This window comes from Bufo gargarizans, chromosome 3 (assembly GCF_014858855.1).
Source record: "Bufo gargarizans isolate SCDJY-AF-19 chromosome 3, ASM1485885v1, whole genome shotgun sequence".
NCBI lineage: Eukaryota > Metazoa > Chordata > Amphibia > Anura > Bufonidae > Bufo > Bufo gargarizans.
In genome coordinates, this window is record NC_058082.1 from 611,409,718 (window position 1) to 611,437,426 (window position 27,709).

Consider the following 27,709-nt stretch of genomic DNA (forward strand, 5'->3'; position numbering starts at 1 on the left):
CTAAATTGGGAATTGTACTTCAACCCAGAACAAAAAATGTGCTTTGACGGACACTAAATATCTTGCCCAGCAACAACAGTACAGCGGTGGGTAACGAGAGATTTAGAGGGATTTAAATTTGAGGCCTAGTATTTAGGCGCTGGGTCACCGGTATGGATTTAGTGACAGAATTAGACTTGGAAATGCACAGAAGCGTGTGTGTGAAGTTATTCTGAATGACCCTATGTGCACCTTCAATATTATATACCCTTTTAGGGATAGATTTCAAATAGCTCTGATATAGCAGAAACCACTAAATTATGAAATTGCTAAATTGGGAATTGTACTTCAACCCAGAACAAAAAATGTGCTTTGACGGACACTAAATATCTTGCCCAGCAACAACAGTACAGCGGTGGGTAACGAGAGATTTAGAGGGATTTAAATTTGAGGCCTAGTATTTAGGCGCTGGGTCACCGGTATGGATTTAGTGACAGAATTAGACTTGGAAATGCACAGAAGCGTGTGTGTGAAGTTATTCTGAATGACCCTATGTGCACCTTCAATATTATATACCCTTTTAGGGATAGATTTCAAATAGCTCTGATATAGCAGAAACCACTAAATTATGAAATTGCTAAATTGGGAATTGTACTTCAACCCAGAACAAAAAATGTGCTTTGACGGACACTAAATATCTTGCCCAGCAACAACAGTACAGTGGTGGGTAACGAGAGATTTAGAGGGATTTAAATTTGAGGCCTAGTATTTAGGCGCTGGGTCACCGGTATGGATTTAGTGACAGAATTAGACTTGGAAATGCACAGAAGCGTGTGTGTGAAGTTATTCTGAATGACCCTATGTGCACCTTCAATATTATATACCCTTTTAGGGATAGATTTCAAATAGCTCTGATATAGCAGAAACCACTAAATTATGAAATTGCTAAATTGGGAATTGTACTTCAACCCAGAACAAAAAATGTGCTTTGACGGACACTAAATATCTTGCCCAGCAACAACAGTACAGTGGTGGGTAACGAGAGATTTAGAGGGATTTAAATTTGAGGCATAGTATTTAGGCGCTGGGTCACCGGTATGGATTTAGTGACAGAATTAGACTTGGAAATGCACAGAAGCGTGTGTGTGAAGTTATTCTGAATGACCCTATGTGCACCTTCAATATTATATACCCTTTTAGGGATAGATTTCAAATAGCTCTGATATAGCAGAAACCACTAAATTATGAAATTGCTAAATTGGGAATTGTACTTCAACCCAGAACAAAAAATGTGCTTTGACGGACACTAAATATCTTGCCCAGCAACAACAGTACACCGGTGGGTAACGAGAGATTTAGAGGGAATTAAATTTGAGGCCTAGTATTTAGGCGCTGGGTCACCGGTATGGATTTAGTGACAGAATTAGACTTGGAAATACACAGTAGCGGGTGTGTGTGAAGTTATTCTGAATGACCCTATGTGCACCTTCAATATTATATACCCTTTTAGGGATAGATTTCAAATAGCTCTGATATAGCAGAAACCACTAAATTATGAAATTGCTAAATTGGGAATTGTACTTCAACCCAGAACAAAAAATGTGCTTTGACGGACACTAAATATCTTGCCCAGCAACAACAGTACACCGGTGGGTAACGAGAGATTTAGAGGGAATTAAATTTGAGGCCTAGTATTTAGGCGCTGGGTCACCGGTATGGATTTAGTGACAGAATTAGACTTGGAAATACACAGTAGCGGGTGTGTGTGAAGTTATTCTGAATGACCCTATGTGCACCTTCAATATTATATACCCTTTTAGGGATAGATTTCAAATAGCTCTGATATAGCAGAAACCACTAAATTATGAAATTGCTAAATTGGGAATTGTACTTCAACCCAGAACAAAAAATGTGCTTTGACGGACACTAAATATCTTGCCCAGCAACAACAGTACAGCGGTGGGTAACGAGAGATTTAGAGGGAATTAAATTTGAGGCCTAGTATTTAGGCGCTGGGTCACCGGTATGGATTTAGTGACAGAATTAGACTTGGAAATACACAGTAGCGGGTGTGTGTGAAGTTATTCTGAATGACCCTATGTGCACCTTCAATATTATATACCCTTTTTGGGATAGATTTCAAATAGCTCTGATATAGCAGGAACCACTAAATTATGAAATTGCTAAATTGGGAATTGTACTTCAACCCAGAACAAAAAATGTGCTTTGACGGGCACTAAATAACTTTCCCAGCTACAACAGGACAACGGTAACGAGAGATTTAGAGGGATTTAAATTTGAGGCCTAGTATTTAGGCGCTGGGTGACAGGTATGGGTTTAGTGACAGAATTAGACTTGGAAATACACAGTAGCGGGTGTGTGTGAAGTTATTCTGAATGACCCTATGTGCACCTTCAATATTATATACCCTTTTTGGGATAGATTTCAAATAGCTCTGATATAGCAGAAACCACTAAATTATGAAATTGCTAAATTGGGAATTGTACTTCAACCCAGAACAAAAAATGTGCTTTGACGGACACTAAATATCTTGCCCAGCAACAACAGTACAGCGGTGGGTAACGAGAGATTTAGAGGGAATTAAATTTGAGGCCTAGTATTTAGGCGCTGGGTCACCGGTATGGATTTAGTGACAGAATTAGACTTGGAAATACACAGTAGCGGGTGTGTGTGAAGTTACTCTGAATGACCCTATGTGCACCTTCAATATTATATACCCTTTTTGGGATAGATTTCAAAGAGCTCTGATATAGCAGGAACCACTAAATTATGAAATTGCTAAATTGAGAATTGTATTTCAACCCAGAACAAGAAATGTGCTTGAACGGACACTAAATAACTCGCCCAGCTACAGCACTAGGGACAGATTTAGCTGGATATAAATTTGAGGCCTAGTATTTAGGCGCTGGGTGACCGGTATGGATTTAGTGACAGAATTAGACTGGGATATGGCCAAAAAATGAACAGACTATTGCTGGTTAAATGCACTTGGTGTGACAGCTTCACCCTGATGTAGGCTTTAGCCAAAAAACAACCACACCATTGAGGGTTAAATGCACTTGGTGACAGGCGCAGCTTGCCCCTGATTTTGTATATGGCCAAAAAATGAACAGACTATTGCTGGTTAAATGCACTTGGTGTGACAGCTTCACCCTGATGTAGGCTTTAGCCAAAAAACAACCACACCATTGAGGGTTAAATGCACTTGGTGACAGGCGCAGCTTGCCCCTGATTTTGTATATGGCCAAAAAATGAACAGACTATTGCTGGTTAAATGCACTTGGTGTGACAGCTTCACCCTGATGTAGGCTTTAGCCAAAAAACAACCACACCATTGAGGGTTAAATGCACTTGGTGACAGGCGCAGCTTGCCCCTGATTTTGTATATGGCCAAAAAATGAACAGACTATTGCTGGTTAAATGCACTTGGTGTGACAGCTTCACCCTGATGTAGGCTTTAGCCAAAAAACAACCACACCATTGAGGGTTAAATGCACTTGGTCGCAGCTTGTGCTGGCGCACCACAAGACACAAAATGGCCGCCGATCACCCCAGAAAAATGAGACTGACAAACGGTCTGTGCAGCCTAAAAACAGTGAGCAATTGAGGATCAGCAGCTCAATGGTCCACAGCTGCAGATCGATCAGTTAATCAAGTCCTTTGGAGGAGTTAATCTGCCTAATCTCGCCCTACTGTCGCAGCCGCAACCTCTCCCTACGCTAATCAGAGCAGAGTGACGGGCGGCGCTATGTGACTCCAGCTTAAATAGAGGCTGGGTCACATGGTGCTCTGGCCAATCACAGCCATGCCAATAGTAGGCATGGCTGTGATGGCCTCTTGGGGCAAGTAGTATGACGCTTGTTGATTGGCTGCTTTGCAGCCTTTCAAAAAGCGCCAAGAAAGCGTCACAAAAGCGCGAAGAAAGCGACGAACACCGAACCCGAACCCGGACTTTTACGAAAATGTCCGGGTTCGGGTCCGTGTCACGGACACCCCAAAATTCGGTACGAACCCGAACTATACAGTTCGAGTTCGCTCATCCCTAGCACTGATCTTTTCTTTACCCTCTATATTTAATCTCTTGCCTGCTCATGCTGACTATATTTCAAAAACATCTTTAGCATCCACCCCTTTATTACTGCGGAAACAACAAATACTCTCCCACCCCTTTATTACTGAGGAAACAACAAATCCTCTCACACCCCTTTATTACTGAGGAAACAACAAATACTCTAATTTTTGCTCTGATCCATTCCCGTCTGGATTACTGTAACTCCTTACTAATTGGCCTCCCCCCACCAGGCTCTCCCCTCTCCAATCTATCCAGGCTCATTTATCTGTCTAACCACTACTTTGACACCTCCGCACAGTGCCAGTCTTTGCACTGGTTGTCCATACAGTACAGGTTTCAATTTTAAGTTCTCATTCTCACCCACAAAGCTCTCCACAGTGCTGCACCCGCTACATCTCTTCCCTTCGTTCAGCCAATGACTTACAACTGCTATCCACCATAATCCGAACCTCTCACTCCCATCTCCAAGACTTCTCCTGAGCTGCACCAGTTTTTTGGAATGCCCTACTCCAAGCAATTATGTTAACTCACAACATCCACAGTTTTAGGCACTCCCTAAAATCCCATCTTTTTAAGTTAGCCTATCACATCCCCGGCCTAAAGGCTGTATTACACTGGCCGATATTTCGTCTGATAATCGTTAACCATTATTCATATGAACGCTCGTTAATGATCATCTTGCAGTGCCTGATGAATGAAAAAGCACTCATTCACTGGGCAATTCTGATTTTTAAGCATGCTTAAAAATCCATGTTTGTCAGCGCCAAATCATCCTGCTGCCAGCAAACCACTCGACACTATGAAGACGAGCGATGGCATAGCCATCGTTCCTCCCCATGCTGCAGAAGAAATCACTGCATGTAATAGAAGCGGTCTCCTCCGCTAGCTAGCAAGCGATTGCTGGGAGGGAATGCTTCCCTCCCGACAATTGCTTGCTGACCTACCTGACTAATACAGGCTTAACTCTCCTCCATTCACCACCCCCACCTTCCCACCTTCAGAATAATTTTTCTTGAAGTTGTCGAAACTTCGCTTCGGCTGCTTCGCAGAATTAAAAAAAAAATTCTCTTAGTGACAAATTACTTTGTCACAAAGCGCATTTCTTTGTAAGTAGCAGGCGCAATTATGGGGAACGGCGATTGCGCCTCTCCCCATCATTGAACCCCTCAGATGCCACATTCATTGCTGATCGTGGCATCTGAGATTAATGTTAAGGCCTTTCAGGGGTTAATCATAAAAAAAAAATTGTACTTACCTTATGAATTTGATCTCGAAAAGGCCACCGCGGCCATCCTGCTTGGAGATCCAGCACGAGATCTCGCGCGGCACATCATGATGTCATCACGCTGGCTGGGATCTTCAAGCAAGATGGTCATGGCGGCCTCTTTGCACTCAATTGGATGAGGTAAGTATGCTTTTTTTTTATTTTTGCTGCCATTTCAGGGAAAATTGATTTGTTACTATGAAGCACAAGGAAATTCGGCTTTGCGTTGAATACAATTTTCCCTGAAATTTGGATTGAAGTCCATTTCGGGTACTTGATTTGTCAACACTATTTATGAGTCTATTTGTACTTGAACCCCTGGATTATAAATCGCTGTGGAATATGTTGGTGCTATATAAATCAAGATTATTATTATTGATTCAGATTTGATTTAGTCCAAATAAATTTGACCGGATTCAAAATTGCCCCAATTGCCATGAAAATTATGTATCCAACCCTTTTTAAGCTCTTTAACACCAAGATGGCATTAGTAATGTCAAAGTGACAGCAACATATATGACTGTGGGCAAACACATGGTAGCTGATGGCTGAGGTTGTCTGCAAGGCATTATGGGCAAGCCTCCTGAGACAAGATCATTGATCCTCCTTCTTGATTTTCTCATCTCTGCATTCTGATATGTACAATACCAGAAGCCATTTTCATCGGGACGAATCCCAAAAATTGTTTGTAAATTCTTAATTTGTTTAGAATTGATTTGCTTATCTCTAAATGTGAATTTGGTTCTGGAAAAATTGTCCTTCAAACTGTATCTGACTAGGAATAATCAGTTTAACAACCAAACCTGAGTTTTCTAATGTACCATGCGGTGTAATGAGCACGCCCCAGCTATGCAGCTTAATGCTGATCATAGTTGTAAAATCCATATGAATAGATTTGCAATTTTACAATAAAAATTTAACCTTAAGCTTGACAACGCTTAGTCCTCCAGACCTCCTGCTATGTAGCCTGTAATGCACTAGCAGTAGACAAGCGTGCCTGATCATGAAAGCTGGGCCAAGAGATATTTACATATAAATTGATCTGAGTTGGCGGCTGAAAATCAAAACCCTTAGGTAACTAGACTGTAATATCATCTGTGAAATCAATGGACACGTCAGGAAAGTGTTTAGTGGCGGACTGACAAGGTGATAGGGAGAAATCTCAAATCTATCTCTATGTCTTAAAGATAATTATTGAAGTAATTGACTTGGTCAGTGGTCAAAAGTACAGTAGGATAGTGTTGCCACCCATCCTTTTATCTAATGCTTGCCACTCATTTACTGCAGATTGCTAGTTTTAAAATGCCATTATTACCCAATATATGATATTCTACAGGCAAATATCAAATGCACGGCCAGTGACCATATAAAAAAAAAAAAAACAATTTGTGGTGAAACACTTTTGATTTTGCCTCAAACCACTGACAAGTAAAGTGAAAAGCACTGATTATCTTCTTAAAGTATGTTCACATAACTGATTTTGGTACGGGTTTTAGTGCAGATTCAGTGCTGATTACTGCATTAATTGTTTTCAATGGGAGGCTGCACTGCAGTTCATGTAGCCAAGGAGTTTTCACACGTGGTTTTCCAGAATGTGACAAGAACACACATGTTCACTTTTGACGTGGTTGCCACGTGGACACCTTGAGGAGGCTGCAACGGGAGCATACTTGTGGCTTAGCTCAAGCAGGACCACACCATTGAAAGTGAAAAACCATGGCAGAAACCACAGCGGTTTCTGATGTGGGATACTTGGCAGATATTGACACTGATAGAATCCATCATGTAAACATACCCTTATAATGGCCCTTGTTATGGAGTGTGATGTATTAGACTGCAAGTGTATTAGTCACATCCTGAAGTTGATGTGTTGGAAAAGGAATTGGCAATTGTAAGAATATGAGTGACTCTGCAAAGGGTCAAATTATGATGGCTAGATAACTGTGTCAGAGCTTCTCCAAAGCATATGGTCTTTTGGGGTGTTCCAACTATGCAGTGGTTAGTGCCTAACAAAAGCGATACCAGAAAGGACAACTGGTGAACTAAGTAACATGGGGTGTTACATATCATTTCACTGGGGGCTTGATGGCTGGGACCCCCAGTGATCCCAAGAAATTAGGGTACCTGATTGATCAACCATTCCATTACCTTCTTTATGTCCCTTTCTTCGTTGGCCCCATAGAAGTTTTTGCAGCAAGTCCCTGAGGAGCCAGAGTGGAGGCTTTTCTTACACTATTGCTCACCGAGGTCCACTCAAATGAAATAAGGGTGCACCCTTTCTTCCTTCAGAACACTGCCTTGTGTTAGGGCTCCTGCCCTTGGTGTCAATGGTTGTATGGATTCAAGGAAGAGAGTGTAGGATGTGAAATGGCTTGATTTAACAGAATAAACATCTCCATCGTCATTCCGAATTTCATTTCTCTCTCTCTTTCTCTATATCTCTCTCTCTCTCACAATGTAGAGATGGTCCCTCTTGGTAGATCAGGCAGAGATGGTTATTCTCTGTAGCTTGAGGTCTACTACTGAGGAATGAGAAAAACAAACGTTTATTAGAGATGTCGCGAACATAATATTTTACGTTCGCGAACGGCGAACGCGAATTTCTACAAATGTTCGTGAACGTGCGAACCGGGCAAACCCCCCATTGACTTCTATAGGCAGGCGAATTTTAAAACCCACAGGGACTCTTTCTGGCCACAATAGTGATGAAAAAGTTGTTTCAAGGGGACTATCACCTGGACTGTGGCATGCCGGAGTGGGATCCATGGCAAAACTCCCATGGAAAATTACATAGTTGACGCAGAGTTGGATTTTAATCCATAAAGGGCTTAAATCACCTAACAATCCAAATTTCTTTTGAACAACGTGGTTTAAAACATCCAGTGTGTGTATACGATCAGGTATGATGTTGTATCGATCAGGTAGTGTAAGGGTTACGCCCGCTTCACAGACATTGACAGACCAAACTCCCCTTTTAATGCACCGCAAACAGTCCATTTGCCCAACCGCAAACTTCCCATTTGCACAAGGTTGGATACCAAGCTAGCCATGTCCCGTTGATGTCATTGAAGGTTTCTTCCTCCACCCAGCCACGTACAACACCAAGGGTCCCGGAAAGGTGAATTGAATTGATTTTTCGAATGGGGAGATGGTTAAAAAAACGCTGGCTCCCTCCCCTTTGTTTGAATCCACGGTCACTGCGTCTGTGCCGTGCAATTTACTGTCCCACCCGATATGAGTGCTATTTTCTATAGTTCTCTCTTCTCATCAGTTTAATCCCTGTTACGTCCCCAATCTGGGGTCCATTTATTAAATGAATTTTTCGAACGGGGAGATGGTTAAAAAAATGCTGGCTCCCTCCCCTTTGTTTAAATCCACGCCACGGTCACTGCGTCTGCGCCGTGCAATTTACTGTCCCACCCGATATGAGTGGTATTTCCTGTAGTTTTCACTTCTCATCAGTTTAATCCCTGTTACGTCCCCAATCTGGGGTCTATTTATTAAATAGATTTTTCGAACCGGGAGATGGTTAAAAAATTGCTGGCTCTCTCCCCTTTGTTTGAAAACTTGCCACGGTCACTGCGTCTGCGCCGTGCAATTTACTGTCACAACAGATATGAGTGCTATTTTCTATAGTACTATTCTCATCAGTTTAATCCCTGTTACGTGACGTCCCCAATCTGGGGTCCATTTATTAAATTGATTTTTCGAACGGGGAGATGGTTAAAAAACGCTGTCTCCCTCCCCTTTGTTTGAATCCACGGCACGGTCACTGGGTCTGCGCCCATGCAATTTACTGTCACACCCGATATGAGTGCTATTTTCTGTAGTACTATTCTCATCAGTTTAATCCCTGTTACGTCCCATATCAGGGTGGGATTGCCTTTTGTGAAAAAAAATTTAGGCCGGGTACCTTCGACTGCCTTCACAGTGACAGACCAAACTCTGATACACCAAACTGAATTGATTTTAGGAGCGGGAGATGGAAAAAGCAGCTTGGTCGGTCCTCTTACTCCCAAGTTGGGGCACTGCGCGTGCACGGAGCAATGTGCTGTGACACCCTATATGAGTGGTGTCTTAACTAGTACTATTCCTATCAGTTTAATCCCTGTTACGTCCCCTATCCGGGGACGTGTGTCGAATTGATTAACCATTGTCGAATTAACGAACCATTACGACATCCTGGAATAATTTAGTTCTGAGCTTTGTACTTGATTTGTATTGGAATTGATGGGGATTTTTTAAATTGTCTGCATTATTTCTAATAAACTATTAAGAGACTTTATTATGATTTTTTTATTTTATGTATTAAAAACCCACCCATACAACTTAAAAAAAATAAATAAAAATTTATGTTTTTTTCTATGAAAAAACATCCAGCCGTCCCGATCGCTTTTGGTCTGATCATAATGAAGCAACGGCCTTATCATCTGGGGTGTGGCAACATTGCCAACACACTCATAGAGGTGATGATCGCTTCATTGTGATACGCAAGCCCCTTCACCACAACAAGGTAACGATCACGAAAGGGGAATTGACACTTGTATGTGCCTTTTTTTTTGTTTTGTTTTTGCAGCCACAGTGCAGCACCAGAGGCCAGAAAAATTAGGCATGTACACATGCCTGAAAAACAATGTTATTGTTGCAGCCGCTGTTGTAGCAGCGGCCGGAAAAATTGATGTTTTCAAGGCAGAAAGGTGACTAAAACATTGCGGCTTGAACCCTAGTTGGTGGCGGAGAATTCACGAAAGTCATCCGGTATGCAGACATTAAATACAGCAGCGTGGGGACCATTTTGAGGCCAAGGCATGTCATCAGGCCTTTTGTTAGTTAAACGTATCCCCTACTGTCAGTCCCTTCGGGATCCATGCCTCATTCATCTTAATGAAGGTGAGGTAATCAACACTTTTTTGACCGAGGCGACTTCTTTTGTCAGTGACAATGCCTCCTGCTGCACTGAAGGTCCTTTCTGACAGGACACTTGAAGCGGGGCAGGCCAGAAGTTCTATCGCAAACTGGGATAGCTCAGGCCACAGGTCAAGCCTGCACACCCAGTAGTCAAGGGGTTCATCGCTCCTCAGAGTGTCGATATCTGCAGTTAAGGCGAGGTAGTCTGCCACCTGTCGGTCGAGTCGTTCTCTAAGGCTGGATCCCGAAGGGCTGTGGCGATGTGTAGGACTGAAAAAGCTCTGCATGTCCTCCATCAACAACACATCTGTAAAGCGTCCTGTCCTTGCCGCCGTGGTCGTGGTAGGAGGAGGATTACTTTCACCTCTTCCCCAGTTAGATTCCCGTTGTGCTGTGACATCCCCCTTATAAGCTGTGTAAAGCATATTTTTTAGTTTGGTTTTGAACTGCTGCATCCTTTCTGACTTCCGGTAATTTGGTAACATTTCCGCCACTTTCTGCTTATACCGGGGGTCTAGTAGCGTGGCCACCCAGTACAGGTCGTTCTCCTTCATCCTTTTTATACGAGGGTCCCTCAACAGACATGACAGCATGAAAGACCCCATTTGCACAAGGTTGGATGCCGAGCTACTCATTTCCCGTTCCTCCTCCTCACTGATGTCATTGACTGGTCTGTTCTTCCCCCCAGCCACGTACAAGACCACGGGTCCCAGATAGGTGACAACAACGAGCACCCTGGGATGCCTGCTGTGGTTGGTCTTCCTCCTCCTCAAAGCCACATTCCTCCTCTGACTCCTCTTCCTCATACTCCTCTTGCAGCGTTGCCGCAGGTCCGGCAAGCGATGATGACAAGGCTGTTTCTGGTGGTGATGGTGACCACAACTCTTCCTCTTCCTCTTCACGCTCATCTACAGCCTGATCCAGCACTCTTCGCAGGGCACGCTCCAGGAAGAAAACAAATGGGATGAGGTCGCTGATGGTGCCTTCGGTGCGACTGACTAGGTTTGTCACCTCCTCAAAAGGACGCATGAGCCTACAGGCATTGCGCATGAGCGTCCAGTAACGTGGCAAAAAAATTCCCAGCTCCGCAGAGGCTGTCCTAGCACCCCGGTCATACAAATACTCGTTGACGGCTTTTTCTTGTTGGAGCAGGCGGTCGAACATTAGGAGTGTTGAATTCCAACGTGTCGGGCTGTCGCAAATCAAGCGCCTCACTGGCATGTTGTTTCGGCGCTGAATGTCTGAAAAGTGCGCCATGGCCGTGTAGGAACGCCTGAAATGGCCACACACCTTCCTGGCCTGCTTGAGGACGTCCTGTAAGCCTGGGTACTTAGACACAAAGCGTTGTACGATGAGATTCAACACATGTGCCATGCACGGCACATGTGACAACTTGCCCAAATTCAATGCCGCCAACAAATTGCTTCCATTGTCACACACCACTTTGCCGATCTCCAGTTGGTGCGGGGTCAGCCACTGATCCACCTGTGCGTTCAGGGCGGACAGGAGTGCTGGTCCGGTGTGGCTCTCTGCTTTCAGGCAAGTCAACCCCAAGACAGCGTGACACTGTTGTATCCGGGATGTGGAATAGCCCCTGGGGAGCTGGGGGGATTCAGTTGATGTGCAGCCAGACGCCGCAGCAGAAGAGGACTCAGCCGAGGAGGTTATGGAAGAGGATGGAGTAGGAGGAGTAGAGGAGGTGGCAGTAGGCCTGCCTGCAAGTCGTGGCGGTGTCACCAACTCCGCTGCAGAGCCACGCATTCCATGCTTGGCAGCCGTCAGCAGGTTGACCCAATGCGCAGTGTAGGTGATATACCTGCCCTGACCGTGCTTTGCAGACCAGGTATCAGTGGTCAGATGGACCCTTGCCCCAACACTGTATGCCAGAGATGCCATGACTTCCTTTTCAATCACTGAGTAGAGGTTTGGGATTGCCTTATTAGAAAAAAAATGTCGTCCGGGTACCTTCCACTGTGTTGTCCCAATAACGACAAATTTTTTGAAGGCCTCAGACTCCACCAGCTGGTATGGTAAAAGCTGGCGGGCTAAGAGTTCCGTCAAGCCAGCTGTCAGACGCCGGGCAAGGGGGTGACTCTGTGACATTGGCTTCTTACGCTCAAACATTTCCTTTACAGACACCTGACTGTGGGCAGATGAGATGGAACTGCTGAAGGTGAGAGGCGGAGTGGCGGGTGGTTGAGAGGGGGCAAGGAGGACAGCAGTGGTTGACGTGGCTGAAGATGCTGGACCAGGAGGAGGATGGTGGCTTTGAGCTTGTGTGCTGCTTCTACTCGTCATCATGTGTTGATCCCATAGGCGTTTGTGATGTGCGATCATGTGCCTTCGCAAAGCAGTTGTACCTAGGTGGGTGTTGGATTTCCCACGACTCAGTTTCTTTTGGCACAGGTTGCAAATGGCATCGCTGTTGTCAGAGGCAGACACACAAAAAAAAATGCCACACTGCTGAGCTTTGCAATGACGGCATTCTGGTGGTGGCAACATGTGTTGATTGGCGTGCTGTCTGGCTGACCCCGGGTGCCGATACATGCTGTCTGACTGTGCCACTTGCTCCTTGCAACGACCTACCCCTGCTTCCAACTCGTCTCCTCCTTCTCTCTGTCTCCCTTTCTGAACTTTCCCCCTCTTCTTCTTCTCTTCGAGCAGGCACCCACGTGGCATCCACGGACACATCGTCATCATCAACCACTTCACTTGTATCTGACACCTGAGCAAAGGAAGCAGCAGCGGGTACAACATCATCATCATCATCACACTGTACGTCCATGTGTGTAATGCTGCCTGACTGAGACATATCCCTGTTATCTACATCCCCTGTCAGTAATGGTTGCACATCACTAATTTCATCCAACTGATGTGTAAATAACTCCTCTGAGGGATCAAGTGAAGCGGCTGTGGTGGCTGTGGTGGTAGTGGTGGTGGTGGCGGCGGGCGGGAGAGTGGTAACTTGAGAGCAGGTGACCAAAGCTAAGCTGGAGGAGGACGGTGCGTCAAGGTTCCTAGCGGAAGCTGTTGAAGATTGGGTGTCCTGTGTAAGCCAGTCAACTATTTTCTCCGAATTTTTGGGGTTCAGGGTACGTGGCCTCTGAACACTGGGCATTATTCCAGGGCCAGTGGAAATCACAGCACCACGAACACGACGGCCCCTGCGGCGTGGCCTACCTATGCCTGTCATTTTTTATTAGATAAGTTTTACTATGCGTGCAAGGTACTGTGCTACCCTATATAAGTGGTGGGCAGTGGGCACAGTACAGTCTGTGTGGGCCTGACACACACGGGCTTGCAAATGTGATTAAATCACAGTTAAATTTTAAATGGAATTTTTTTTTTCTGCAAGGTATTTGAGTGAATGACACCCTGTAACGGTATGAGTGCAGGCCTAGCCAGCCACTAGCCAGTGGCCACAATACAGTATGTGTGGGGGCCTGACACACACAGGCTTGCAAATGTGATTAGATCACAGTTACATTTTAAATGGAATTTTTTGTCTGCAAGGTATTTGAGTGTAACGGTATGAGTGCCGGCCTAGCCAGCCACTAGCCAGTGGCCACAATACAGTATGTGTGGGGGCCTGACACACACAGGCTTGCAAATGTGATTAGATCACAGTTAGATTTTAAATGGAATTTTTTTTTCTGCAAGGTATTTCAGTGAATGACACTCTGTAACGGTATGAGTGCAGGCCTAGCCAGCGACTAGCCAGTGGCCACAATACAGTAGGTGTGGGGGCCTGACACACACGGGCTTGCAAATGTGATTAGATCACAGTTACATTTTAAATGGATTTTTTTTTCTGCAAGGTATTTGAGTGAATGACACCCTGTAACAGTATGAGTGCAGGCCTAGCCAGCCACTAGCCAGTGGCCACAATACAGTAGGTGTGGGGGCCTGACACACACGGGCTTGCAAATGTGATTAGATCACAGTTAAATTTTAAATAGATTTTTTTTTCTGCAAGGTATTTGAGTGAATGACACCATGTAACGGTATGAGTGCAGGCCTAGCCAGCCACTAGCCAGTGGCCACAATACAGTATGTGTGGGCGCCTGACACACACGCGCTTGCAAATGTGATTAGATCACAGTTACATTTTAAATTGATTTTTTTTTCTGCAAGGTATTTGAGTGAATGACACCCTGTAACGGTATGAGTGCAGGCCTAGCCAGTGGCCACAATACAGTATGTGTGGGCGCCTGACACACACGGGCTTGCAAATGTGATTAGATCACAGTTAAATTTTAAATGGATTTTTTTTTTCTGCAAGGTATTTGAGTGAATGACACCCTGTAACAGTATGAGTGCAGGCCTAGCCAGCCACTAGCCAGTGGCCACAATACAGTATGTGTGGGGGCCTGACACACAAGGGGTTACAAATGTGATTAGATCCCCAAAAAAATGTAAATAGAATTTTTTTTGTCTGCAAGGTATTTGAGTGAATGACACCCTGTAACGATATGAGTGCAGGCCTAGCCACTAGCCAGTGGCCACAATACAGTATGTGTGGGGGCCTGACACAAACAGGCTTGCAAATGTGATTAGAACCCAAAATTTTTTTTAATAGAATCTTCTTTTTCTGCAAGGTATTTGAGTGAATAACACCCTGTAACGGTATGAGTGTAGGCCTAGCCACTAGTCAGTGGCCACAATACAGTATGTGTGGGGGCCTGACACACACGGGCTTGCAAATGTGATTAGATCACAGAAAAATATTAAATAGAATTTTTTTTTATCTACAAGGTATTTTTTGTCACACCCTGTATGAATGGTGTGCACTGTGCACACAGTGCTGTCTATGACTGAGCCTGCAGCCTCTCACACACGGGCAGCCAGGCAACTGCAATATATATATATATATATATATATATATATATATATATGAAAAAAAAAAAAAAAGCACACTGATGTACCAGCCCTGAAAAGGGCTTTTTGGGGTGCTGTCAGGACGCTGTCCTTACAGCAGATGAGTCTGTGGACACAGAACAATGCCCTAGCTAATGCTTTCCCTATTGAATCAGCAGCAGCAGTACTGTCCCTCCTCTCTCTGTGAATGCAGTTTCCGAATTAATCTAAAATGGATGCTGTCCAGGAGGTGGGAGGGTCTGGGAGGGAGGGTCTGCTGCTGATTGGCTGGAATGTGTCTGCTGACTGTGAGGTAGAGGGTCAAAGTTTACTCAATGATGATGTATAGGGGGCGGACCGAACATCGCATATGTTCGCCCGCAGCGGCGAACGCGAACAAGCTATGTTCGCCGGGAACTATTCGCCGGCGAACTATTCGGGACATCACTACCGTTTATGTCTTCTGCAAATTCTCAACTCTTTTACTAGACTACAGTGAGCTAGGGGTGGAGCTCACAGTCCACATCTCAGCTTCCTTAGGGACCTTGCCAGAGTTGGTTAACTCTATTGTTGCCATACATTGCCATACTGGCATACTGGGGATAAAAAGCATAAAATGAGCAAAACTATTTGCAAGCACCACCCTGCAGTGGGGTACTGCATTTTTAGGATTTTAGGGGGTCTGATTCCTGTGGATAGGTGGTTTCTAATTCTAGCATGATAACCCCTTTAATGACTACTGCTGTTATTTGGGCAATATGTGGTATAGTTATGTAAGTATCATTTTTGCACAAAGTTTGGATATATTTTTTCTATACATTGTGTCAAAAACAGAAGAAAACTAGTTATTTCCATATTGCCCTGTTTGTCTGCATCTTATATAGCCCACCCTAAGATCTGTTCTACTTTTATCAATGTTTCACTGACCTTTTTCTACCTGGCCCCAGTAGCGTCGCCGGGGGGGGGGCAGAGGGAACCATGGCCCCCCCTCCATCACGCTGTGCCCCCCCATGCGCCCCCCCAACTAAAATGCCCCTCTGAGCAGCTTCAGCCGTGCATAGGGAGATGAGCGCTTTCATTGCGCTCATCTCCATAGTCATCTGCCTGTGCTGTGGTGGGGCAGGGAGAGGCGTGTCCCTTCCCCTTCCTCTGATAGGCTGCAGACACTAGGCCGGCAGCCTATCAGAGGCCGGGGCAGGCGGTGCGATTATGTCATCACGCCGCCTGAGCCATACAGCGCGGGACACAGGCCAGAAGAGGCCTGCATCGCATCGCTGACATGGAGGTAAGTATAAGTGTTATTACAGTCTTATTACTGGCACATGATGGGGGGGCTTATTACTGGCACATAATGGGGGGCTTATTACTGGCACATGATGGGGGCTTATTACTGGCACATGATGGGGGGCTTATTACTGGCACATGATGGGGGGGCTTATTACTGGCACATGATGGGGGGCTTATTACTGGCACATGATGGTGGCACTTATTACTGGCACATTATTGGTGGGCACTATAGGGGCATCTACTGAGGGCACAAAGAAGGGGTATTTTATATGGGGGGCTCTGTACAGTAGCATTTTATACTGGGACACATTATGGTGGGTACTATGGGGAAGGGGGGAGAGGAGTACTATGGAGTCATCTACGGGGGCACTAAGAAGGGGTAATTTATACTTGCAAATTATGGGGAACACTGAGGGCATCTACTGGGGCACGATATATGGGGCATTTTATACTGATACATTATGGGGGGCACTAGGAGGAAGGGGAGAGAGGAGCACTATGGGGGCATTTACTGGGGGCACTATATAGGGGTATTTTATACTGGCACATTATGGGGACATTAGCTCAACTGGAGGCATTACAAGGGGGTATTTTTTGCATTGTCACATTATAAGGAGAATTATTTCTACTGTGGGGGGGCATTATGGTGGGCTTTATTACTCCCCCATGGTATGAGCCCCCTACCAGCAGCACCAGCCTCTCCCTGCTCTGCTATCCCTCTGCCCCTTCTCCAAATCCTTATTATGAAATCTTTCTCATTAGGATAAAACACATCAGCTCCGCTGAGCCCCCGGCAAAAGTGTTGAAGTGGCGTCCGAGATCCCCAAGGGCCAAGCCAAGCAATTGTAAGTTTTCATATGAAATATGCTTGTTATACACATATAGCCTACACTGTGCCCCACAATATACAGTATACCGCTACACTGTGCCACACAATATACAGTATACCGCTACACTGTGCCACACAATATACAGTATACCTGTACACTGTGCCCCACAATATACAGTATACCTCTACACTGTGCCCCACAATATACAGTATACCTCTACACTGTGCCCCACAATATACAGTATACCTCTACACTGTGCCCCACAATATACAGTATACTGCTACACTGTGCCCCACAATGTACAGTATACTGCTACACTGTGCCCCACAATGTACAGTATACCTCTATACTGTGCCCCACAATATACAGTATACCTCTACACTGTGCCACACAATATACAGTATACCGCTACACTGTGCCTCACAATGTACAGCATACCTCTACACTGTGCCACACAATATACAGTATACCTCTACACTGTGCCACACAATATACAGTATACCTCTACACTGTGCCACACAATATACAGTATACCTCTACACTGTGCCACACAATATACAGTATACCTCTACACTGTGCCACACAATATACAGTATACCTCTACACTGTGCCACACAATATACAGTATACCTCTACACTGTGCCACACAATATACAGTATACCTCTACACTGTGCCACACAATATACAGTATACCTCTACACTGTGGAGTCTGTTCTATAAGCACCCTTGTTCTGTGGCGGCGGACAGAAAATAATCTGGAAGTACCCCTCCTGAGACAAGGCCCTGGATCCGCCACTGGACCGCTCCCAGGAGTGTACATTTCTTCTAAACTGTAATCCGTATCCTCTGACCTGCAGAAATCAGCGCTCACTCGGTAACAACTAACAGGCAGTGCCTGTAGGCTGTAGCCTGGCCCTGTTACCGAAGCTAGCCGAGTGGTGTAAGGTTAGGGTACTAGTAGAGATGAGCGGCCGCTTAATCCTGATTTAAAGTTAAAGTTACTGCAGGATATGGATTACAGTTTAGAAATGTCAAATATACACTCCTGTGAGAGGCGGGGAGGGGGATCTGTGTATGACACTGTTATAGGGAGGGGGATCTGTGGATGACACTGTTATGGACGGGGAAATGGGGATGACACTGTCATGGGGTGGATCTGTGGATGACACATATAGCATAAGATGCTATATACGGTATGTCATCCACAGATTCCCCCCCCATAGCAGTGTCATCCACAGATCCCCCCCCCCCATAGCAGTGTCATCCACAGATCCCCCCTCCCTATAAAAGTGTCATCCACAGGCAACTAGGACATGTTGAAATCTGAGTGATTGTTTTTTTTTTTAAACCACAGACAGCAGGACTTTTTTTCCCTGTTGCGTTTTAGGTATTGGGTAAAGTATCGCAGCATTTCTAAGCGTACTTGTGTAAATGTATCATTGTTATAGCTGCCCCCCCTACTTTTGTCCTGGCCCCCAGTGTGCCCCCCCAAAATTTGAAAGCTAGAGACGCCACTGCCTGGCCCAAATGAACAGAATGAAAACACAATTTGTCTGCATGGAGGTAACTTAGTTAAAAGATCGTTAATTAGTTGTCAGTGCCATCACTTGTTCAGCACTCGATGAGGAAGGAAGCAGCGGGTGAAATTCTGAAAAACGTCCCTCAGAAATAAAATGTGATACAGTAATACAGAAATAATAAAATGTCTCAGCTGCTTATAGAATTTGTATAAAGTTTCAGATGACACATCCTGCAATTTCCCAGAGAGATGCTACAAACATAATGAGGCGAGACCTAGAAGTGATAGGCGTGAAATATACTATCAATAGGAAATGATTAGACATTGATAGAACCATACAGTAAAAACACAAAGTCCTTCAAATGAAGAGTCTTTTCCCCTTAAATCAAGATAATACCACATTACCATGTATAGCAACAGACACGTGTAGACTAAAAGATACAATTATATGCTACATTACTATAATCTATGCTAAAGATGAGCGAATCCGTTTGTTATGAACTTCATTTGTTAAAAACTTCCCAAAAATGTGTTTGCAAGATGTACCTGAAGCTTTTTAGGTTCACTTCAGACAAATCTAGTAAAAGAGACTGCAGCGGAAAAATCAAGCGGGAGGAAGAAGACGCATGCTCACATGACCCTGAGAGGAAATGGGGGCGAGGGCTCATTGGCCGACAGACATCCTGCATGAGCCAATCAGTGCTGCAGCAGGCAGGGAGGTGCCCTTGCAGAATGACTAGAAAATCATTCTGTGGGCAGTGAATAAGGGTGGATGGGAGAATAAATATAAAAATGTACATATTCAAATTGTAAATGGCTCTGTTCTGTCAAATGGAAAAACTACTGAAAGAACAGAAATGATATTTTAACTGTAGACATGAATCCCTTTAAATAAGCAATGATTTCCATATGCCAAGTGTAAAATCAAAACATTTACAAATATACGCTATGAACCGGATGGTATTTCGCTTTAAACATGTATTACAGTTAATACCAGATGAGCCAAACATGGTGGATGGATCAAACATGTTCACTGAATTATTGCCAAAAGTAAAAGTAGCCTGAAAACTAGTAGCTGCCCTATAATATGTTGGCCAAACAGACTGTTGCTGGTGAGGGGTTTGGCTGGTTAGGTGCGTGGCACAATATGCCAATTATTGCTGTTGTGGCCTGCAATATCCAGAAAATGCCCTTTTTGTATGATAATTACATAAAGGGACCAAATGGGCCCAATAGTTGACCACTAAATACATTTACCTAATAATTAAGGTAATACTTAGCTTTAACCCTTGCATTCTGAAGCTACATATGAAGAGTACGTGGTGCAGCAGGTGACCGGCAGTTGGATCCAACCAACTGATAAAAGAGGAGAGAAAAATGGTCATGGGGCATTCCCAGAGTGACACCAGAAGAAAGCCTATCCCACCCCCAAGTTGCGAACCCACTTCTCTAACCCCAACCGCTCTCCTGCCCTACAGGTGGAAGAACCCTTCTTCTGTCATATGCTTTTCCTCCTTTTCCACATCATCTAATACCGATGATATGTCATCAGGAATGTCCAGCTCCTCCTCTCTCTGCATCTTGCTAACTTTTATTTGGACATGGAGACGACAAAAGATGATTTTGGAGAAGTAAAGCCAGCAAAATATGAGGATGGTCATCGCTGAGACCTGGTCGTCCTAAGGGGTTCATAAAAAAAGAATGATTTCCATATTCTAGTATATACTACTTCCATAGTCAATTACATGGAAAAGGAAGGACTGTAGTACCAGCAACTTGATCAGGTGCACGTTCAGCTTCGGCAAAGATAGATGAGTGCACACATACTGTTGTCTTTTTGCAATCACCTCGGTGATCGCTTGCTGTCAAAACAAGTTACCAGGAGTAGGAGGAGGAGCATCAGGAGAAGTAGATGACATTGAAGTCAATGGGAAGGAATGACAACTTTTCTACTGCTGGAAAGGGGGGAGGGGGCGGTGGGAGATACACAGTTGCTGCATCAGACTGTAACACTAAATGAGTGGCACGGTTTTCCCACACTACTTTATGGTGACGCTCCATGTGATGACGCAGGCCTTCGTGCCAACATTAGCACCTATTCTGCGTCTCACTTTCTGCCCACACATCCTGCATACATAGAAACATAGAAAGTGTTGGCAGATAAGAACCATTTGGCCCATCTAGTCTGCCCAATATAATGAATACTATGAATAGCCCTTGGCCCTATCTTATATGAAGGATGGCCTTATGCCTATCCCATGCATGCTTAAACTCCACTGTATTTGCAGCTACTACTTCTGCAGGAAGGGTATTCCATGCATCCACTATTCTCTCAGTAAAGTATTAATTCCTGATATTACTTTTAAACTTTTGCCTCTCTAATTTAAAACTATGTCCTCTTGTAGCAGTTTTTCTTCTTTTAAATATTCTCTCCTCTTTTACCTTGTTGATTCCCTTTATGTATTTAAAAGTTTCTATCATATCCCCTCTGTCTCGTCTTTCTTCCAAGCTATACATGTTAAGGTCCTTTAATCTTTCCTGGTAAGTTTTATCCTGCAATCCATGTACTAGTTTAGTAGCTCTTCTCTGAACTCTCTCCAAAGTATCAATATCCTTCTGGAGATATGGTCTCCAGTACTGAGCACAATACTCCAAATGAGGTCTCACTAGTGCTCTGTAGAGCGGCATGAACACCTCCCTCTTTCTACTGGCAATGCCTCTCCCTATACAGCCAAGCATTCTGCTAGCATTTCCTGCTGCTCTATGACATTGTCTGCCTACCTTTAAGTCTTCTGAAATAATGATCCCTAAATCCCTTTCCTCAGACACTGAGGTTAGGACTGTATCACTGATTTTATATTCTGCTTTTGGGTTTTTACGCCCCAGGTGCATTATCTTGCACTTATCAACAATAAATTTTTGACAATTCCTCTAGTTTTCCTAAATCCTTTTACATTTGGTGTATCCCTCCAGGAACATCAACCCTGTTACAAATCTTTGTGTCATCAGCAAAAAAAAACACACCTTACCATCGAGGCCTTCTGCAATTTTGCTGATAAAGATATTAAACAATATGGGTCCCAGAACAGATCCCTGAGGTACCCCACTGGTAACAAGACCATGGTCTGAATATACTCCATTGACTACAACCCTCTGTTGTCTGTCCCTCAGCCACTGCCTAATCCATTCAACAATATGGGAGTCCAAGCCCAAAGACTGCAATTTATTGATAAGCCTTCTATGTGGGACAGTATCAAAAGCCTCACTAAAGTCTAGATAAGCTATGTCTACTGCACCTCCGCCATCTATTATTTTAGTCACCCAATCAAAAAAATCTATAAGATTAGTTTGACATGATCTCCCTGAAGTAAACCCATGCTGTTTTTCATCTTTCAATCCATGTATCAGATCCACGCATATAATGTTTTATAGGGTCAGCTCACCTGAAGGCCCTGGCATATATATCTGTAAAGAATAAATCAAGGCAACTGGACGTACTGTAGATTTCTTGAAAACGTTTCACTCATTCTTCCAACGAGCTTTCTCAATTCTGAGTGACTGTACAAAAATTCTGGGAATAAATATGTAACTGAATCCACATCTGGTAATTATACCCAGCATTGGGTCAAAGGTGTTGATGCCATTATCCTAATTGGAGTCAGTAGGTGATAAAGATAGGTGATAGGTGATAAAGACATATAATTAAGGCATATAATTTTTTTAGAAGGTCTGCTCACCATCAGGCCCTCATCTACAATCTTTTGCAGGGTCATCTCACCTGCAGGCCCACGCATATAATGTTTTAAAGGGTCAGCTCACCTGCACGCCCTGGCATATCATTTTTTAGAGGGTCAGCTCACCAGCAGGCCCTCACCTAAAATATTTTATAGGGTCAGCTCACCATAATGCCCTCACCTACAATCTTTTATAGGGTCAGCTCACCTGCAGGCCCTCATCTACAATCTTTTACAGGATCAGCATACCTGCAGGCCCACGCATATAATGTTTTACAGGGTCAGCTGAGCTGCATGCCCTGGCATATCATTTTTTAGAGGGTCAGCTCACCAGCAGGCCCTCACCTACAATCTTTTACAGGGTCAGCTCACCTGTAGGCCCACGCATATAATGTTTTTCAGGGTCAGCTTACCTGCAGGCCCTAACATATCATTTTTAGAGGGTTAGCTCACCAGCAGGCCCTCACCTATAAGTACAGTCTTATTATCCAAGAGTCTGGTCAACACAATCCTCACCGCCGGGGGTCGCGTAACTAGTTATCACAGAGGAGTCTCGTTCATTATCGGAATTAACCAGACAAATTGCTCCGCCAACTAAGAATGTCCAAATGCACCACCACCCACAGAATCAAGAAAGAGCTATCAATCTTTCAATACTTTCCTTGTCCGAGCCGGGTGAGGTTTCCCCAGTTGAGTCAAATTTTGCTGCAGGCTCCACTCCTGGTGGTGCCCTTCCATCAATTTCTTTAAGTTTCAGCTTTGCAATCATACTTCTCCCAGAACCCAAAGAGTTTGGTTTCCCGAAAGCTCGGCGGGTCATGGGAATAACGCAGCCGGATCGCTGGTCGGCATTGTTTATAGACGGAACTACGACGGTATCTGATCGTCTTCAAACCTCCAACTTTCGCTTTTGATTAATGAAAATATTCTTGGCAAATGCTTTTGCTTTGGATCATCTTGCTCTGGTCCAAGAATTTCACTAATCATGGCCCCAGTTGGAAAACCAACAAAATAGAGCTGGAGTCCTATTCCATTATTCCTAGCTGAAGTATTCAGGTGACCCGGCCTGCTTTGAACACTGTACATTTTATCAATGGTCAGCTAAGCAACAGGCATTCTTCCATAATTTTTTAAATGGTCAGCTCAGTATCAGGCCCTCAACCATAATGTTTTAGAGGGTCAGTTCAGCAGCAGGCCCTCAACCATAATTTGTTCAATGGTCAGCTCAGCAGCAGACCCTCACCCATAATGTTTTAGAGGGTCAGCTCAGCAGCAGGCCCTTGCCCCTAATGTTTAAGATGGCCAGATCAGCAGGCCCTTGCTCCAAATGTTTTAGCGGGTCACCAGCAGGCCATCAATCATAATTTTTCAAGGGTGTGCATGATGCCCTCCTTTATGTGTAACAAAGGGTGCATTGGAGTTCCAGTTCCTTGTAATTTTTGGCAGCCCTTTCACTTAGTGCATAGGCTTTATGAGTGTAGGAGTCCCACTACCTGAACAATTGTACCACAATGTGAATGAGGCCCTCCTTTATGTGATATACAAGTTGTATCGGAATGCCTCTTGCTTGTAATTTTCGGCAGCACTTGAACTTTATATACAAGTAAATATACAGGAAATAATGTTTCCTAACAATTTTTCCTATAAAATCTATTTTATCTTTGGTTTTGTGTGTATTATTGTCAGTCTGCAAAAGTGGCATACTACTCGGACAACATCGTTCCCAGCAGCGAATTGGGAGTCCAAGATGCATCTAGACATCCTCCCCATGCTGTTCCAGAACCATTTCAGTGGTGTTTCCATTAATTTCTAAACTTTTCCTATGAACCAGGCACCCTCCCCTCTTCAGAGCAGGGGGTGCCTGGTTTATTGCTCGGGTTCTCCCGTTGACTTCCATTATGCTCGGATGCTCGGTAGAGAACCCGAGCATCCCGATATGTTCAGCCAGAGTACCCGAGCACCCGAGCACTTTGGTGCTCAATCAACACTAGTATGTATTAGTGGCAAAAAATATATATATTATTTGCCGTTCAGTGGTGCATTTTTAAGTTCTAAAGCCCTTTTTTGCATGTATTAGTGGCACAAAAGAAAGTTGTTTCCATTGTGTGGTGAAGAGAGAAAATTACAGCCCTTTTTGGAGTGTATTAGTGGCAAAAAAATATAAATTTGCTATTCAACATATTTGCTATGTTCTAAAGCCCTTTTTGGCGTGTATTAGTGGCAAAAAAATATATATTATTTGACGTTCAGCAGTGCAGTTATATGTTCTAAAGCCTTTTGTGGCGTGTATTAGTGGCAAAAAAAAAAGTATTTGCCGTTTAGCGGTGCAGTTATATGTTCTAAAGCCCTTTTTTGCGTGTATTAGTGGCACAATAAAAAGTATTTGATGTTGTGTGGTGACTTGAGAAAATGACTGCCCTTTTTGGCGTGTATTAGTGGAAAAATGTTTTACATTTGCAGTTCAGCTGTGCAGTTATATGTTATAAAGCCCTTTTTGGCATGTATTAGTGGCAAAAAAATATATATATTTGCCGTTCAGTGGTGCAGTTATATGTTCTGAAGTCCTTTTTGGTGTGTATTAGTGGCAAAAAATATATATATTTGCCATTCAGCGATGCAGTTATATGTTCTAAAGCCCTTTTTGGCGTGTATTAGTGGCAAAAAATATATATATTTGCCGTTCAGAGGTGTACTTATATGTTCTAAAGCCTTTTGTGGCATGTATACAGTAAGTGGGGGAAAAAAAGTGCCTATTTGCCGTGCAGATGTGCAGTGATATGTTTTAAAGCCCCTTTTGGAGTGTATTAGTAGAAAAAAGGGGCTTATTAGCCGTTGTGTGGTGAAGTGAGAAAATTATAGACTTTTTTGGGGTGTTTTAATTTCCTTTTTTATTTATTTACTAGCAAAAGGACCCGGCTTCGCACGGGTATATTTCATCTATTTCATTTAATGTTTGTGTATGTCATTAGAATATATCTACAGTATCCACTATAATAGTGACATCTACAGTACCCCGCCCCTTTAAAGCTCACCTATAGCAGTGAAGAAAAATGGCTGGGTTGTTATGGAAACCTGGTGTAAAACTGTGTGTATGTGGAGACTAAGGGCCTGCGAGCTTCTATTGGCTGATAAGGGTCAAGTGACCAGGCTTCTATTGGCTAATGCATGTCCTTTTGAACAGCTCACTCTCCGACAGCAGCACTGTGCTGTATGAGCGTGAGCTGCAGGGAGAAAGTCACCATCCCTCCCACCCCTGAAGCTGACAGAAGTAGATTTTTACCTTTATTTTTTTAATCCCTGTTGGCGGCGGAGTGTGAGGGGGCATGACCTAACGGTATTGCGACGTTGCTTAGCGGGTCCTAGGTGCAGGGTTATTAAGTCCGCCTTTTGAGGGTGGCCTGAATGGTGTCATCCACAGCGCCCTGCCTCTTTAAAGCTGACCTACAGCAGTGAAGAAAAATGGCTGGTTTGTTATGGAAACCTGGTGTAAAACTGTGTGTATGTGGAGACTAAGGGCCTGCAAGCTACTATTGGCTGATAAGGGATCATGTGGTGACCGTGTGTTTGGCAGTTGGGATATGAAGCGAAAGACCTGCAGGCTTCTATTGGCTAATGTAAGTTATGTAATGTGCCATATTTGCATTTTTTGGGAATATCTCAGGAACGGTACATGCTAGAGAGCTGTGACCCCCACAAGATTTATTTCCAGGTAGCAAGGAATGTGTATACCAAGTTTCGTTGAAATCGATGGTTGCATTTTTCAGTAATCGTGGAACATACATACATACATACATATATATACATACATATATATATGTCCTTCTTTATATAAAGTGAGGAAGAGAAGTATTTGAACAACCTGCGATTTTGCAAGTTCTCCCACTTAGAAATCATGGAGGGGTCTGAAATTCACATTGTAGGTGCATTCCCACACTGAGAGACAGAATAAAAAAAAAAAAAATCAGGAAATCATATTGTATGATTTTAACCCCTTAGGGACCGGGCTCATTTTCACCTTAAGGACCAGACCATTTTTAGCAAATCTGACTAGTGTCACTTTATGTGTGACTAACTTTAAAACGCTTTTACTTATCCAGGCCATTATGAGATTGTTTTGCGTCACATATTGTACTTCATGACACTGGCAAAATGGAGTCGAAAAAAATCATTTTTATTTATAAAAAAATACCAAATTTACCCAAAATTTTTAAAAATTAGCAAATTTCCAAATTTAAATTTCTCTACTTTTATAATAGATAGTAATACCTCAAAAAATTGTTATTATTTTGCATTCCCCATATGTCTACTTCATGTTTGGATCATTTTGGGAATGACATTTTATTTTTTGGGGACGTTACAAGGCTTAGAAGTTTAGAAGCAAATCTTAACATTTTCAGAAATTTTCTAAAACCCACTTTTTTAGGACCAGTTCAGGTCTGAAGTCACTTTGTGAGGCTTACATGATAGAAACCACCCAGAAATAACCTGATTCTAGAAATTACACCCCCAAGGTATTCAAAACTGATTTTACAAACATTGTTAACCCTTTAGGTGTTCTACAGGAGTTAATGGCAAATGGAGATAAAATTTCATAATTTCTATTTTTGGCAAATTTTCCATTTTATTCCATTTTTTCCAGTAACAAAGCAAGGGTTAACAGCCAAACAAAACTCAATATTTATTGCCCCGATTCTGTAGTTTGCAGAAACACCCCATATGTGGCCATAAACTACTGTACGGGCACACGGTAGGGCATAGAGGGAAAGGTGCGCCGTATGGTTTTTGGAAGGCAGATTTTGCTGGACTGGTTTATTTGCACCATGTCCCATTTGAAGCCCCCCTGATGCACCCCTAGAGTAGGAACTCCATAAAAGTGACCCCATCTAAGAAACTACACCCCTCAAGGTATTCAAAACTGATTTTACAAACGTTGTTAACCCTTTAGGTGTTCCACAAGAGTTATTGGCAATTGGAGATTAAATTTCAGAATTAAAATTTTTTTGCTAATTTTCCATTTTAATCCATTTTTCCAGTAACAAATCAAGGGTTAACAGCCAAACCAAACTCTATATTTATTGCCCCGATTCTGTAGTTTGCATAGAAACCCCATATGTGGCCGTAAACTACTGTACGGGCACATGGTAGGGCGTACAGGGAAAGGTGCGCCGTGTGGTTTTTGGAAGGCAGATTTTGCTGGACTGGTTTATTTACACCATGTCCCATTTGAAGCTCCCTTG